Genomic DNA, 16893 nt, shown 5'->3' on the forward strand with positions numbered 1-16893 from the left:
TAATGGGTTACTCGCATACTGATGACCCCAAATTTGAGCCTTCGCTGCATTTTTAAATGTAAAGCTGTAAAGCTTTTAGAATTAAAAAAAAACCCTTGTAATTCCAGTGTTTCCTGTTTAAAAACTATGTATCCCATAATATTAAAATAAACAGGAGCTCTAGCTTGAAAAATAAGTATTTGTATGTTACAAAATCACTCTTCACAAAAAAAGAAAAAGCTTCCTAGACTGCATGAGAATGCCTTGTCACATATTGCATAGAATAACATCCCTCTCTGAGGTGCAAAAATATTTTAAGAGTTTTTTTTCACTATATTTCCCAGTGGACTGTGGCATTTGAAATTACAGATTACTTTTTCTCTATGTATATTTGGGTCTTTGGAGAAACAGAAGTTCTTTTAATAGCCATTAGTAATTTGCTGCATATTTACATGTCCTTATGCACTGAAATTTTCAAACTGGAATTCCTAAATTCATGCCCCTGAATCCTGTTAAATTAAGTCAATGAAGCTAGACAAATTCAAAGGAGAAAGAAGGATCAGATTTTTGATAGTGAGGGGTAATTACCATTGGAACAATTTAGGATGATGATATATTCTCAGCACCTTTGGAAATCTGACTGTTTAATTTAGTCCTAATTTTAGCTATCAAAATCTGAAAATTTAGCCTAAAAAAGAAATGCATATAACGTACAAGCTTAGAGGAAAAAGAACTCTAGTAGCCTGAAACACGTTGACATCAAGAAAGACTCAAATTCCTAGGGGTGCCAGTAGAATGGAAGATGCTTGGCTAACCCTATTCACACTATCTTGATTTCAAGAGTTAATCCAGAGTCCTGTGTGGTGTGGCAGTGGAACTGCACAATGTTACCTCAGATGTCCATGTCTGTTGCTTTTTGACAATACTAAAGTGTTTTTTAAAATTGTAAAGTTCATTGTGTCCTATCATTCTGGCCCTGTAACCCTTAACTTAACATTGAAACAGGCAAATAGCAGACAATGGCTTTCTTTACACAGTGGAGAAGGATGAAAATCTTCCCTTTTGCTTATTTCCATGCCCTGCTTTTTAAGTGAGTTGGGCTTGGTCTTGTGGTACAAGATAAGCAGGGCTGCAAATCACAGAGATGGTTATTTCTACAAGAGATGAGCAAATAGTTGTCCACTTTGGTGGGGCAAAGGAAATTGTTACCTTCCTAGCTTGAAGTATTTCTGTGCTCTGGTATCAGCGGGGTCATTTTTGTTATCTAAATAGATGAGCACATTAATAAGTAAATACAATTTGGAGGAGCACTTATATTTGCACGGCACAGGTTATCATTAATGTTCAGAGGTTATAAGAGGTTTTTACTATGGACTAGATATAAAAGCTGTAGAAGGAAACTTAAATTCAATACAGCAGAGTTGACAGAATATTTTCTTAAAGCATGCAAATTAATACATGACAGAACAGAGATTGTTAGACTGAGGACACATTATGAAGGGCAGATTACCAGATTTGACAGTTGATGCCAATACCACTGCTTTCAAAATAGCCTTCTTTCAAAGTGTAAAGCAACTTCCATAATATTTTGTATTGTTTTGCTAAGAACCACTGTATTGCAAAGATCATATATCAGGATAGTCATTTTCAGTTTTCATTGTTTGTTCCAATCAATAGGATCTAGTTATTTCTCTTTTAATAATTTCTACTTAATAAGGCAGTCGTCCATATACACACATACATACAGCATGCACATACACACACTGAAACATTGGAATAGGTTTCTGTAAAAGCCACAAAAATTATTCAAATCTGGAAAGTCTGCCTCGTAGTGGACGTGTCTACATGTGCTTTTATGCGTGCCTCAACTTAGTATGCATATGCCTGCCTAATGCACATTAAGGCAGTTTAGGTGCATGTCTACACGCGCACACACTAAGGCACATTAACTCAGTATGTGGACTAATTTGAGACTAAAGTTAATCCCAAGTTACTTGACGTGCAAATTGGAGAGAGTGCAGCGGAGGGCAGCAAAAATGGTAGGGGGCTGGGGCACGTGACTTATGAGGATAGGCTGAGGAAATTGGGTTTATTTAGGCTAGAGAAGAGGAGACTGAGAGGGGATTTAATACCATCCTTCAACTACCTGCAGGGGGTTCAAAAGTGGATGGAGCTGGACTGTTCTCGGTGGCGGCAGACAACAGAACAAGGAGCAACAGTCTCAAGTTGCAGCAAGGGAAGTTTAGGTTGGATATTAGGAAGAATATTCTCACTAGGAAGGTAGTAAAACACTGGAACAGGTTATCCAGAGTGATGGTGGGGGTTTTCAAGACCTGTGTAGACAAAGCTTTGTCTGGGATGATCTAGTTGGGGATGGTCCTAGTTTGAGCAGGGGGTTGGACTAGATCTGACCCCCTGAGTTCCCTTCCAACCCTAATTTTTCTATGATTTTTAAATTCTATAAATACCAACAAGGTGAGGAGATTTCTGATAAAAGATGCTAGTGAATTCAAATGACTTAGTAAAGGAATTCTCTCTTGTGTGAAATACTTAAATCAAGACTGTACAGCTTGCTCAAAGGTATGCCCTATCATCAGAAGTTATAGGGTTTGATATAGAAATTATTGAGTGAAAATCCTGTGCCCTGTGTAAAGCAGGAGGTCAGACTAGGTCATCATAATTGCTTACTTTGGAAACCTTTCTGTCAAACGCATGCATCCAAATGAATACATTTTAAGTGGGAATGAGTAGCTGCTCTTAGAGGAGAAGCAGTAATGGATTGCCTGGGTTGGAATAAGCAGAAGATATAATAGTGAAAATACCTAATTTATAGTGGATAAATAAAATGAATCCTGTCATAAACCTGATGAAGAATTGTTAGTTTCATGAAAGGACAAAGGTAACATTGATTATTTCGAGCCATTAAAAATCTTCTTGAAACGTAACAGATGCATAGTATCAGTAGTCTTGTCAAACTAATGAATTTGTCATGAGCCTCATGAAACTGATGGGCTCTTAGTTGGCTCATGAATTTAGTAGACAAAATACTCATAAAAACAATTTAGATTTATATTGTGGAGCATAAGTGTGGTGCATTTAACAAACACTTGGAAAAAGAATAGAGGACTGGGGAAAAGACCACTCAATCAACACACCACAAGATGCTGAGCTTTTTTTTGAAACAGTAGATCCTGATCCTTAAATTTGTTTCATACAAACAATCAACTTCACCCTTCTGAAGCCCATGTATTGTCAAAAGGCACTTATCATGGAAAGTTATTATGGACGAACGTTTATTATAAACACTTTCAAACAAATGTTATAAAGTTAAGAATTCATGTAGAAATTTAACTTTCTGTGGTTCTAGTCATTTGGAACTTTTCACTGCTGAATAGGAGTCAGACTGGACACTTGGGTGATGTAAGTATTGCACAACGATAAGGCTGTATGAAAATGAAACACTTTGTACCTGATTAATACAATGGAATCAGAACTAGAGAAGACTGATCATGTACAATGAGGGAGCAATTTCTATAACTGCAGAGGCTGGTAATTTTAGTGAGTATCATTGATAATTTAATATATTTTTGTTAGTTAGCTGTTGCTGTTTTGTTAATTGTTTTTCAAAAGTACCCAAGTTTCCTATTTGTTTTTCAAGTGGTGGCTGTGAGACTGGATATTACCAAAGGAAAGTCCATGTAAAATATCTGACATTATTGAGTCAAATAAGAAATTCTCACCCTTAAAATAAACTATGAAAACACCACCAAGACTTTTTTTTAATGTATTTAAAATGTTATCTTTAACCTGGTACATTGATCCATTAAGTGTGATCCTCCTGCTTGTTACACACAGGCATGCTGCTGTTTGAGTGTCCCATTTGCTTTCTCAGTCTGCCCACACAGAAGTTGGAGATTAAGGGCCTTGTTCTATGACTGTAAATTTGCTCCTTCACCTTCTTTTGTTGCAAGGTGATCTTGGTGCATGATGGAACTTAGTTATTGACCTTTCTCACACCTCGAATACTTCAACTGACTTTTCTGTGAGGACAAAAAAATGAACAGAGCAAAGCAAAATTGAATTGGGTTTAAGAATTCATGACCTTTCTGTCCTATATATCAGATTCATTTTTCTCTAATGCTGCTCATATTGTGCTGCATATTCATTTCATATTGCATATTCTTTATTCATAATATACCTGTGATGATAACACAAAATTACATTTTTAATTCCCAATGATACCTTAATCTAATGTCACAGTTACCTCTCTTCTTAACTAATCTTCTATCCTCTGAACAAATTTGATTAAAAGTGTTGCATTTATTAAAAAGAAATAACCTAAAATAGATCACTCTAGTACTGACTGCACATGGGACTAGGCAGTCCTTTCTATGGCTTGCCTATTTTGCAAGGGAATTTCAAGAGAAATGTGGGGAAGAGAAAGGGGGAAAAATGACTTTGGGAGTAAGGCATGGAACGACTTTGGAGGCTGAGAACTGATAGACGTGTTGTGCTTGATCCAATATTGCTTCAGCCCAATCATGGGGCCTAGTATAGATCCCAAACTTTACCCGTTTCTATTCAGGCCCAAGCATTATTGAGATTGACGGCTCAAATAAAATCATAGAAAATTAGTGTTGAAAGTGAGCTCAGGAAGTCATCTAGTCCAACCCCCTGCTCAAAGCAATACCATCCCCACCTATGTCATCCCAGCCAAGGTTTTGTCTAACTGTGTGTTAAAAACCTCCAAGGATGGAGATTCCACAACCTCTCTGGGTAACCTGTTCCAGTGCTTTACTGCTGTCCTAGTGAGAGACTGTTTTTTCCTTTATCTCTAACCAAACCTTCCCTTGCTGCAACTTGAGACTGTTGCTCCTTTTTCTATCATCTGCCACCAGTGAGAACAGTGTAGCCCCATCTTCTTTGGAGCCCCCCCTTCAGGTAGTTGAAGGCTGCTATTAAGCTCCCCCTCGGTCTTCTCTTCGGCAGACTAAATAAGGCCAGTTCCCTTAGCCTCTCCTGTAAGTCATATTCCCCAGCCCCCTAACCAGTCTTTACAGTCCGAGCTTCCAAGACTTGGAACAGACTGCTGCCCGAGGTGGTGCAAGCACCTACTCTGGATTCCTTCAAGAGTCAATTGGATGTTTATTTTGCTGGGATCCTATGACCGCAGCTGACTTTCTGCCCCTAGGGCAGGGGGCTGGACTTAATCTTCCAAGGTCCCTTCTAGCCCTAACGTCTATGAAATCTATGAAACCATTTTCATTATCCTTTGCTGGACTCTTTCCAATTTGTCTAAATCTTTTCTGTAGCGGGTGGGGAGGGGGGAACTGGACATAGTACTCCAGAGGTGGCCTCAGCAGTGCCAAATAGAGGGGAATAATCACTTTTCTACACGTGTGGGCAATACTTCTATTAATGCAGACCAGTATGCCATTTTCATTCTATGCAGCAAGGGCACACTGGGGGCTCATAATCAGTTTATTGTATGCTGTAACCCGCAGGTCCTTTTCTGAAGAGCTGCTGCTTAGCCATTCAGTCCCCGGCCTGTACTAGTGCATGGGATTGTTCTGCCCTAAGTGCAGGACTTTGCACTCATCCTTATTTAACCTCATGAGATTTCTTTAGGTCCAATCCTCCAGTTTGTTGAGGCCTAGCTGAACCCAGCTCTACCCTCCAGCATATCTACTACTCCTCCCAGCTTGGTATGATCTGCAAACTTGCTGAGTTGCACTTCATTCTACCTTGCAGGTCACTGATGAAGATATTGAACAAAACTGGCTCCAGGAACGACCCCTGGGCCACTCCACTTAATACCAGCTGGCAACTAGAAATCAAGTTATTGATTACTACCCTTTCAGCTGATGATCCAGCCAGTTTTCTGTCCAACTTACAGTCCATTCATCCAACCTGTACTTCCTTAGCTTATTTTTTAAATAACTTCTGGGCCTTGAGGGGGGTGCCCTGTTTGACAGGAGAATGAGGAATGGTTTAAAGTGATCTGTTCTGCATTTATCTATTCCAAATGGTCTATGCCAGAAGACCATCTTGAGACTTTAAGTCTCTTCCCAGCTGTCTGTCAAGCAAAGAAAAGCTTATCCTACGGAATTCACTGAGGGGTCACCTGGCTTTCAGGCTTGTCAGGCTGACCAGTATCTGTGACTGTCCTTTTGGTAGATTATACAAGTGGTGCTGCTGCTTATCCCTTCCTGGTCAGAAGTAGTCCCTCACCTGCAGCTCCAAAGCATACCACAGATGCTTTGTGCCACGGAGCAGTGTCTGTTCCATTCAAATTGTGCATTGCCTGGCTGCCCTTTTGTTGCACATACAGAATAGGGGATTTAAATCACTCCAAATACAGCATTTTTATTTGATGTTGCGACCGTGCTTCATTTGTGCAGGGGTTGGGGGGAGATTTAAAAACATTTAATCCTTTCACTATTTAATTAGAATAAACATTCCTTCATTCAAACCATACAATACAATTGCAGGAATTAATTCTGCAACAAAGTCAAACAAACAGATAAATGAAAGAGAAGAGAGAGAAAAAAACAGGAAAAATGACATTATCTCAGTCTCTGGTGGGTTAAGCTTAATCATTCTTTTCCTTGTTCACCAGGTCACATCATCTTCTGTGTCGGCGATCTGTCTAATCAGGAGCTCTCAAAGGTGCTGATAAAGTCTAGGAAACCCAATTATCTCTTCAGGGGTGTGAAACCACAGAACAAAAAATTCTCACAAATATGAGGATTTCCTTACCTTCAGGAAACAATTTCAAGAATCAGTGTTGCAAGATATAGCCCCAGACTTGGGCTATGGCACTTTTACAAAGGTCTGAAAGTGCTGTAGCTCATGAAAAGAAATTCTCAGGAGTTTAGCTTAACTAGGATTCCCATCTGGGTATTCCGATTTCACAAAATCCTTAGGCCTCAGGACTGATTTCTTTTAGAGAGAGGACCCCAATCAATCTGCAAACTATGGAACAGCTTACTCTGGTCCATTTAGAAATGAGCTCTGGTGAACTAGTGTGGCTCAGCTGACCTGAAAGGCATTATGCTGTTATAAGAATTTAGGATCTGGCCTGTTTTCATTTTACAATAACAACCTGGTCATTCTTTTAATTCTACATTAATAACATGTTCAAAGCATTCATCATAGAAATGCAAACTTACTAGAATTTGATTTATTTTCTATCTGACATTATCTTCCAGCTTTTCTATAGTGAAGTGGCTTAATATTAATTAATAAGACAATTGGCATTAACTAATTATATTTATTAATATTACGTTAGAATATAAAATGTACTTGAGTAAAAGTGAAACAGTGAGTACAGTTATGTTAACCAATTGCCGACAGTAACAAGTTTCTGAGGAGTGATAGCTCTTTTTCCAAATAACTCTTATCAATTTAAAAATCCTTCTTGCCTTCTGAAATTTCACTTCTAGTTTCCATGGCACACATTCATTTCTGTCTATTTCCTCCCCAGTATATGGTGTGGGTTTGATTACTTCCTGAAATATTTAAGACACGGATTACACTGATTGTCCTTTCACAAAAGATGCACTTATCCTGTGATTGCCTGACCATCATGGCAACATGATAAATTATTTCCCTGCTGATAGAAAGAAAAAAGAAAACTGTTGAAATAATAATAACGCAGACTTATGAGCATCTCAGCCACTAAAGTACACCTACATTGCTAGTCTTTGATTCATTAAACATTTTCAGATTCTATTCGTGTATTCTTTAACTGTTATTCACTTCTGCCCCAGTAATGATTTTTAAAAGATTGTGTGAATAACATTTCCATCATGTTCCTTAATTTTCAGATATCCGAAAAACATGCTAGAATATTTTTTCCCTTGTGGCATGATAACTTGATCAAATGAAATTGCTGAGATACGATAGAGATTAGAAGATACACTCTGTTGGAAGAATGGAACTGTATCTTGCACAAGAATGGAGATACTTATTCTATGAACTAACATATGTAGCAGCCACAGCATTTATAGCAACATGCAGCATTCTGAAATCTAATGCTGTTGTACAGTGGGTAGTGTGGCGCTGTACAAGGCCTCGGGTGGTTAAGAATTCAATTTCTGCAGTTACCATTACCACAGTGAGGCTATTGCAGTTCATTTCTTTGCACTTTATTTAGTCTAACAAAGGTGTATTTTATTCTTTTCACCCATGGATTTTCTGGCTATGCCTACAAGTCTTTTTGGTACCTTTAGATTTGAAGTGGTTTTCTCTTTGGCAATGTAGTGGATGGAACCTCGGTGAAAGATGTAAGGAGCAGTGATTCCTACCACTAAGGGAAGACTCAGGGAGGCTCAATAACTACCACTATTCCCTAAAGTCTGCAAGACATGGTACTGACTGAAAAAATAACCCTGTAAAAATGGCATGGTGCAGTATCATATTTATTGCCTCTCAGTGATTTTTGTTTTGAATGTCCTTGCAAGTAACAGGAAAACATTCCTAACTTCCAGCTTTGCAAATTCAAGCTGAGTCATGCTTGATTTCTACCTTCCTTTTTGTTATTGTGATGCGGGGGTCAGGACATCTACCAATAAAAAATGTTGGTTCCCCCATTCCCCACCCCCCGTCTGGGCCTTCTGCCTACACTTGCCCACCATGCCTTTGTTATAATATTATGTATTTGGATTACAGGAGGCTGCCATAATCTTTGTGATGTATGTTGTTTTGGTGGCCTTGTCCTTATGGGCCACTACCCATGGCTCCAACCTTCCCTACACTGTGCCCCATGCCTCACAGATGACACTATTATAGTCCTGTCCAGTACTAGTATACCACTTGTTTACCATCTGAGCTGAGTTCCACCTCAGCTCATAACTTCCTGAACCTCTAACTTGCCCTGTTTTCTTACCACTTAGTTTCATCAGGTCTGGCTTGTTATTGCTAACTCATCCTATTCCATTATCACTTGGACACATCTGGTATGGCTTGTGGCTAAACACTTAGGCCCTGTGCAGGCCCTTTCCACTGAGGCTGGCCTATTATTACCAGGCCAGGCCCTGTGCAGGCTTGCCACCCTCCTGTTGGCCTATTACTGTATAGTCAGGTCCTGTGCAGGTCTCCTCTGTTCTTGCTGGTCTGCTCTTCCCTGTTCAGGCCCTATACAGGCCCTCCATTCAAGCCGGCCCATGGTTACCAGCTCAGGCCCTGTGCAGGTCCTCTACACTCCTGGTGGCCAGTTGGTATACAATCAGACTCTGAGTAGGCCTTCTCCCCTCATGCAGGCCTGTTGTCTATGCTCAGGCCCAGTGCAGGCCTTTTATACACATGCTGGCCTGTGGGCCTCTGTTAAAGTCATGTGCAGGCTCTCTCTGCTCAAGGTGGCTTGCTACTATCTGTTCAGACACTATATGGGTCCTGTCTCCTCCTACTGACCTCTAGTTCTCCACCCAGGCCCTGTACAGGCCTTCTATGCTCATGTTGGCCTGTTGGCATATCCCAGTGGTGGCCAAACTGTGGCTTGCTGGCACTGTTCTTGCAGCTCTCCAGGGCTTCTCTGCCAAAGCCCCGCCCACTTGTTGCTGAGAGAGCTCTGCGCTGGGTGGCTCAGCAGGCTCACTGGCTCACTTAGCACTTCTCTCCCCTCCTCCTCCCTGCTCTCTGCAGCCAGCCTGGACTCCCTGCTCAGGCCCTCTCCACACTCTCAAGGACCTGGCCTTGTCTGCTTGGGCCTGTCTTATCTTAGATAGCCTGGTCCTTCTGCTCAATACTGTTCTTCTGCTTGCTAGCCTGGCCCTGATGGCTCGGACCTCTTTCAATAGCCCAGCATACTTGCTCAGGCTCTCTTCTTCTCCCTCCTGGCCCCCGTGGTCTTCCCAGGCCTCTTTGCTTTTCTTTCAGGGTGTGCTCCCTTAGCCTTTCCCCTCAATGGGGTACACACAAGGCAGTGGGGCCTGATGCTTTCCAGCGCCCCATCCTCAACTTTCTCTAGGGAGGCACAGGTGTGGCATTTTCTGGAGGCTGTCCTGCCCCAGGCAGTCCCACCACACCATCCAACCAGAGCAGGGTAAAGTTTCAGGTCTTACCCAGGACCCCTGTGGCAGGCCACCCTGCCTTGCCTCTGAGCTGTTCCTAGCTTTCCCTTGGGTATACCTTCTCCCTTCCAGGAGGCTCTTCCCTGCTCTAGTCGCAGATCTCTCTCAAGCTCACTGTGGCCCCAGTTCAATCTTATGCCCAGCTCCTTACAGCTCTATGTTCAGGAGGCTCCCCTAGCCCCCTTCAAATGGGCTGAGATGGCCCTGGCCTCCACCTCTTCTCTGTGGTCCTCAGTAAGTCAGGGCCTCATGACCTTCATGGTCCTGGCCTCAGGTTGGGCCAGTTGGGGTGCCAGGCCCTCCACGGCTTTGGCCTACCCCTTTCAAGTAGGCAACTGCCCTTCGGCTCCCTATGAACCCTGGCCTTGACCAGGCCATTTGAGGTGGGTGAAATGCCTCTGGCCATGTGCCCTCTCTCTCACTCTGGGTCTCATGCTCTGAGCCATATCAACCCTTATACCAGTTCCTGGGCTTCACGCCACCCACTTTGCTCTTAGTTCTGAATATTCTCTCTTCTTGAGGTACCTGATCTATCGATATGTCTCAAGCATTTTTCAGTCTACAGTTTTTTTACTGACATTAAAAGTACATTTATCCCTTATTTCACATCATCATCTTTTCACGTAGTATTCCTTGATCCATAGGCTTCTGTATCAGGTCACTGTGGCATACAGACTATAGATCATGAGTATGTTGTCAACCAACATAATTGTTTACCATTCTGAGTTATGCCTCTTTTCCTTTTTGCCTATGTTATGTAGCGGGAAGGGGCAGGGTTTAGCAAGCTAACAAAGCAAGCTAACTTTTGCTTGGGACAGAGCAAGCTAACTTTTAAGATGACAGCAGAGTTGCTCCTGCATTTCTGTGTAGCACTCCCTTTCCACCTTCCACCAAACCACAGTGGTATCCTCTTTTGGATATGGGCCAGATACATATGTATTTTCTGAAGAATGCATGGGTGGCTAGCCTTCAAAATGACAACAAGGAGAGCCAACAAAATAATTTTTGATCAGCATTTACTAAGCACCACTTACTTGGCCTTCCACATTCCTTTTCTGCTGTACCTTAGGATCAAATATCCAGGTCCTGTGCTACTGAAATGAAATCTTCTTCTATCCTGCCTGAGTCTCTGGAAACTGCTAATACAGGTGTGTGGGTCCTCCTCACTTTTGCTGCCTTTTTGGGCATTTTTACACATGCAAGCGTCACAGTGCCAGGCGGTTTGAAAAGCACCTGGTGCTGAGACGCCACTTATACAATTGCATATGAAATGCATGTCAGCACTGAGAAAATGGCAGTGAGATGTTATTGAACTAAAACACCTCGGAGGTCCTTTAGTTCAAAAGTGCACCGCCACCATTTTCTGCGCACTGATGTGCATTTTGCCACTTATACAACTGAACGTGGCACAGTGCAGTTCACCTCAGCCCGTGTGTGGAGCAGACTCGATTAGTCAAGTCTGCTCTGAAGCGGCAGATCTCCAGCACATCGCAGGAAAAAAGTGTATAAATGCCCTTTGTGACTTAGTTGTAAGGCTAAGATGGTAGTGTACTACAAAAATAGATGCATTAACAGATATTCAGGAACTTAGAAGAGAGTGGAATGGGATCATCCATAAGTACCAAAGTGGACTTTGGTGCCTAATAGCTGGAGTAAGATCTTGCCCCAAGCTTCCTCATAAATTGATGAAAATGTTTCATAAAACCACATGAGGTAGTGACTGCATTTGGCATTACCTTTTCTTCCACGGAGAAGACAATAGTGGTCAACAGAATATTAATTCTAACTTGAATTATTCCCAGTGCATGCTTCAAACTGAACTCTTTACCATTTGTTCCTGCAAATGTGCCATTTTTTATAACATCAAGTTGTGAAATGTTTTATTTGGACTCATTTCTGGTTATATTCATGTTAAAAATATTTGGAATTTATTATAATATGTTTCTGTATTACAGTAGCTCTGTCAAGGATATCACTTACATGTTGCCAACAGCAGCTGCACTGTTCCCATCACCAAAGGTTGCCATTTGCAACCTGCCTGTTTTGTCCTTGCTTTGTCCAATATTTCACCCATTATGAAATATTGAAAAGTAACATCTTAACAGTTCTGAAAAGGGCAGCATAGGAAAAGTTAAGATTCCAATTCCTTCTCAGACATCAGATTTCTTTGGGATGGTGTTATGTATATATTCTGGAAGCAAAAAGATAGTGACTCATTAGGAATGTTAGCACAAAGAAAAGAAATCCTCAGTCTATGGAAAACAGGTTATTTTAGGAGTGAAAGGGAAAAAGAAGAGAGGAATGGTAATGACAATGGAATTGAAGCACAGAGAGGTTTATGATAAAAGGAACAGGGAGGCTCTAACTTTGATCTCTGAAGAATTCCTTGATGTCAAAGATTAAATATAAAGTTGAAACAGAACCAACACCTGTGCATCAGTATCAAATATCTGCTTCCTGTACAGCTGTAGCCAAAACTGAGCCTCAGAGTTCAAGAAGTGAGCACATTTTCTTTTACTTTCATTAAGTACAGTTGTGAGGAGGAAATGCAACATGGCAAGAAGCAATCCCTGGTCCAAAAAGGCATAATTTCTGTGTAAAGATTGCACAGAAAATGATTGCCTTAAGTGGAAAAACCACAACAGCGATTGTGTATAATACTTCTTTCTTAATTACTGAAGTCTGATGTTGGATCTATTCATCAAGCTGCCCACACAGAATAGGGAGATGACTAAGCATGACGTTTCTGTATCTGGAGTGCACATTCTTTTGAAGAAACCCAAGATTCCCTGAACTATTGTTGTTTTAGGAGTTATATGGTAAAATGACATACTGGACGTGCCTACATGTGCCAATTTAAGGTGCAGTAGCCATTTTCAAGGCACATTAAGGGCCTGGGTCTACACATGCTTAATGTGCCTTAAAAATGGCAATTTCAGGCTATTCGTGCCTAAATTTGATATCTGTAAAAGCAGGTATCAAATTTAGGCATGAATAGCTAAAGTGCCTTAACACAGGTGTAGATGCGCTATGGCACGTTACCACTGTGCATGTCAGCTGACATGGGGCTAACTTTAGTCCCAAGTCAGTCCACACACCATGTTAATATGCCTTAGCGCGTGCACATATAGAAGCATACCTAAATCTCGTTAATGTGCCTTAGGCAAATGTGCATTAAGTTAAGGCATGCTTAAAAGCATGTGTAGACACACCCACTGTGTGGTCATGGAATAGCAAGAGGAAAGCTAAACTGAGTTACAAAAAAATATATCTCCCTCACACTTGGCTGAAGCTATAAAAGATCATTTAGAGTCGTCTCAAAAGTGCAGTTATTGAGTCCTGGCATTATTTCATGACACATGGCTGCCTCATGCTTTTGAATGTGGTTGGTATAGAGAGATTCAACAAATACATGAACAATTGTACCATCGCAAAACAGTAGTGCCTTTGGAGTATGGGATTCTGAAGACTAATCTTCTCATGTATTTTGGCCTTATACACTGATAAACAGATTGATAAGATAATCAGAACAATAGCATACAGTTGGCAAAACTATTTCATAGGGTATTGAAAGAAACAGGATTCCTTTTTTGAAATTGAAGCATTTAAAACTCTATCATCTTTTCTTTCTGCTCTTTTAGGAAATCTGATCTTTCTAAGGCATGAAGTTATATCTTAAATGCTTAGAGGGAGACCTCAACAGGTGAGAACATCAAGAGAAGGAAAATGAAGAAATTAATATTGTAACTTTCTATAGGTTTCATGCTAGGGGAAGGCTACCTTCCTGATGACTACTATAATATGGTTCTCCAGTGATAACATTTATATTAAAAGTGTATTCCCTTGTTTGTACTGGGTTTATAGTAGTCATAAAATTAACATTCATGGTAATGACATTGCAAGATTTATTGAAAGGAAAGCATTTTATCCAATTTTGTTCTTTGTAAACTGGTAATAACACATTAGAAAAATGTACCTACCTTCCTGCTTCTCTGCACACAATCTCCTCGTCATCTGTACTGTAGAGGAACAGCAAGTGTAATCTTTCTTTCGCTCTCATTTATATATTGTGTCCTTTTGTAGGAACTGAAATATTTTCTTGATGGCATGTGCCACATACTGAACATCCTTCCTACCTTGGGGTAGTATGAAAAATTTCCCTTGGGATTGGAACAAACACCTGAACTGAACTTCCTGTGTCTGTATAGTCCATGGTAGAAAAAATGGACATGCATGCTAATTTTGCATTTTGCAAGCCGGGATGAAAATATAGGTCGTGATGTAGGTATTTTGCAAATCCCTGCAAATAATCATAAAGGTTGGGTAGAAGGTAGTAGTCAGCAAAGCTCTGGTTTGTTCTGAGTCAAGCTTTCAAGTTTGTTTTCCCAAAAAATGGCCACTTGAATTCTATGTGATGGGCTACATTGTTAGTATCTTTATAACTTTGCACACACAATGGAATGTGCTTGCAAAACCTGGATTTGTGCATGCTAATTGATTTAGATCTTTTAAAAAAAATTGGCCCAATGTCTTTGTAATTATGAATATCTTAGGGATATTTTATAATTTTGTTGTTGTCTTTGAAAACCTAATATAGTTTTGCTCAAAACTTTCTATGTGAAAATTAAAAATATATTTGAGGAGGAAATGTGACTGACCCAGTTCAGTCTTTACTCGCCTGCTCTTTCAGTAAAATAAAAGTAGCTACTTGTGAAATAATATGCAGCTTGTGAATAAAGGTGTTAAAATTAGGCTCCAAGATTGCACTGCCATTATCGGATTTACAGGACTTACTAAGTAGAATAGAAGGCATTTTTCATTGTACAGTTCAAAGGGGAGAGGTTCTCAAGTTCTGGAACAGTAACCCTATCAAAGCACCAGGTGGTCAGGGCCATCACAAAGCCATACCATGCCATAATGGTAATGTTCATTTCTGTCGTGAGGACAATTAGAACAAGATGTGTCAATTTGCAGGTGCTGACACCATTTTAGAAGTAGCATTCTGTCAGCTGTTTTGTCTCATGCATTTGTGGTTTATATGGAATAAAATATGCTTTGATGCCTCAAATACCTTTCTGTGTATGCCAGATTCAAATTTGCACCACTGGTCCAATTTCGTAGAATCAAAGAAGAGCAGGGCTGGAAGGGACCTTCAGGGGCAAACAACATTCTTGGGTGAGGTGCCAAAAACCCTGCCATGTCTACCTTGTAAGGTGGCAGAGTGCCGCCATGCGAGAAAAACAACACTGGGGCTGGGGTTACATGGCAGGATACACTGCATAGTTAATAATCATATATGTTGCTTTTTTTTTTTTTTTTTTTTACAGTAAATACCAGATTTTCTAAAAATTCTAAACCTGATAGCAATAAATAAAACTTCATATACTACCTTTGTTCTTGTGCATTCTTTTCTTGTTAAGCATGTTGTGATGAGAGAGAGCGGGGAGTGGGGAGAGAGAGGGAAAGAAAGAAAAAAGAGAAAAGGAAGAGAAAGAAAAAAGGAGAGAGAGAACCAGAGACACACATGCAAACACAGTGGACCAGACACACAGGTGCCCACGCACAGAAACACAAGTGTGCAAATGCAAAGAGCCAAACACACAGAACAGGCACACTAACACATACACACTCCCAGAACCAGACGCACGTGTGCATGTGTGTACACAAGACATGCACAGAACCAGGCACACACATGCAGACAAACGCACTGAAGCAGACACACAGACACATATGCACACACAGAGACGCATACAACCACAGACACACACACAGATGCACACAGTACCAGACACATGCACACACACATGTACACACAACTAGACAAACACATTCACGCATGTGGCCAGGCTGCTGGGCCGCAGGACAAAGACTGACCTGACAGTGCTGTGGGCCCACTGCAGTCCCTGTGCTTCCCTGGGGGGCAATCCCTTGGGCTGCAGCTTAGCCTGCCGAGGCCCTGGCCCGGAGCCCACCCATCAGCCAGCTGACTGCTCCCCAGGGGGATGCCAGACAGGGCCTCCTGCCCCAGGCCTGCAGCCATGCTGCAGCGGGAAGGGGGCAGCGCAAGAGACTGGGAGGGGAGGGGAGTGGGGGCAGTGCAATCCTGGCCCTGCTGTTCTCACCTCAGGCACTTCTGGGCCAAGTGGCTCTGATGCTGCTGCTGCCCCCTGCTCCCCTAGCTATGGTTGCGCCTGGCATGGTGGTGCTAGCAGCTCCCCTTCCCCCAGCACCCTTTTTTTCTCCCCACCCTTTGCTCTCCCACGCACAGACATGTCCCCCCAGGAGCCTGTGGGAGGATGCGTCAGGGCAGGCCAGGCAGAGCTGCAGCAGCTGCTGCTAGGCATGGGGGGGAGAGAAGGACCCTGCCCAGCTGGTGATGGTACAGTGCGAGCTGCAGAAGGGGCTTCTTCCTTGCCCCAAATAGCTCCTCCCAAGGGCTCTTCAGGCAGCATCTCCTCCTGAGTCTCTTGAAAGAGCCTGGAGCAGCAACTTAAAAAAAAATATATATATTTTTAAACAATTTGCTTAGCACACCTGGCATGCCAAGGAAAATATCTCCATATGCCACTAATTGGCATGCGTGCTGGGGGCTGCCTATCCCTGATCTAGTGAGCCCAACCTGCTGCCTGAGGCAGGATCATCCATATCCAAACCATCCTGTACAAATTCTTCTCTAACTTACTAGCACAACTTCACAGGCAAAGGCAATGATCCAACCACAAGGCACAATACCTTAACCTGCCACAGGTAAAGCAGGGGGACAACAGTGGCCTATGTTTTGCTTCTGTGAGGGTTATTAAAATACGGAAGAGGACCATGCCCCTCACTACAGAGGAAGGCA

General features: G+C 41.7%; 2 long non-coding RNA genes across 2 annotated transcripts in view; one reads left to right on the forward strand and one right to left on the reverse strand.

Annotated features, from left to right (window-relative positions):
• The window catches only part of LOC109287996, a 210531-nt gene that overhangs the window by 84996 nt on the left and 108642 nt on the right, over positions 1–16893 (forward strand). The gene's annotated exons all lie outside the window — the stretch shown is intronic.
• Positions 6326–16893, reverse strand: part of LOC109287994 — a 20008-nt gene continuing 9440 nt past the window's right edge. The window contains exon 2 of the long non-coding RNA XR_002095039.1: positions 6326–7490. This is a non-coding gene — a long non-coding RNA (uncharacterized LOC109287994). The remainder of the gene's footprint in view (positions 7491–16893) is intronic.

The sequence above is a fragment of the Gavialis gangeticus genome, unplaced genomic scaffold, assembly GCF_001723915.1.
Source record: "Gavialis gangeticus isolate Ggan-Ray unplaced genomic scaffold, GavGan_comp1, whole genome shotgun sequence".
NCBI classification, from domain to species: domain Eukaryota; kingdom Metazoa; phylum Chordata; order Crocodylia; family Gavialidae; genus Gavialis; species Gavialis gangeticus.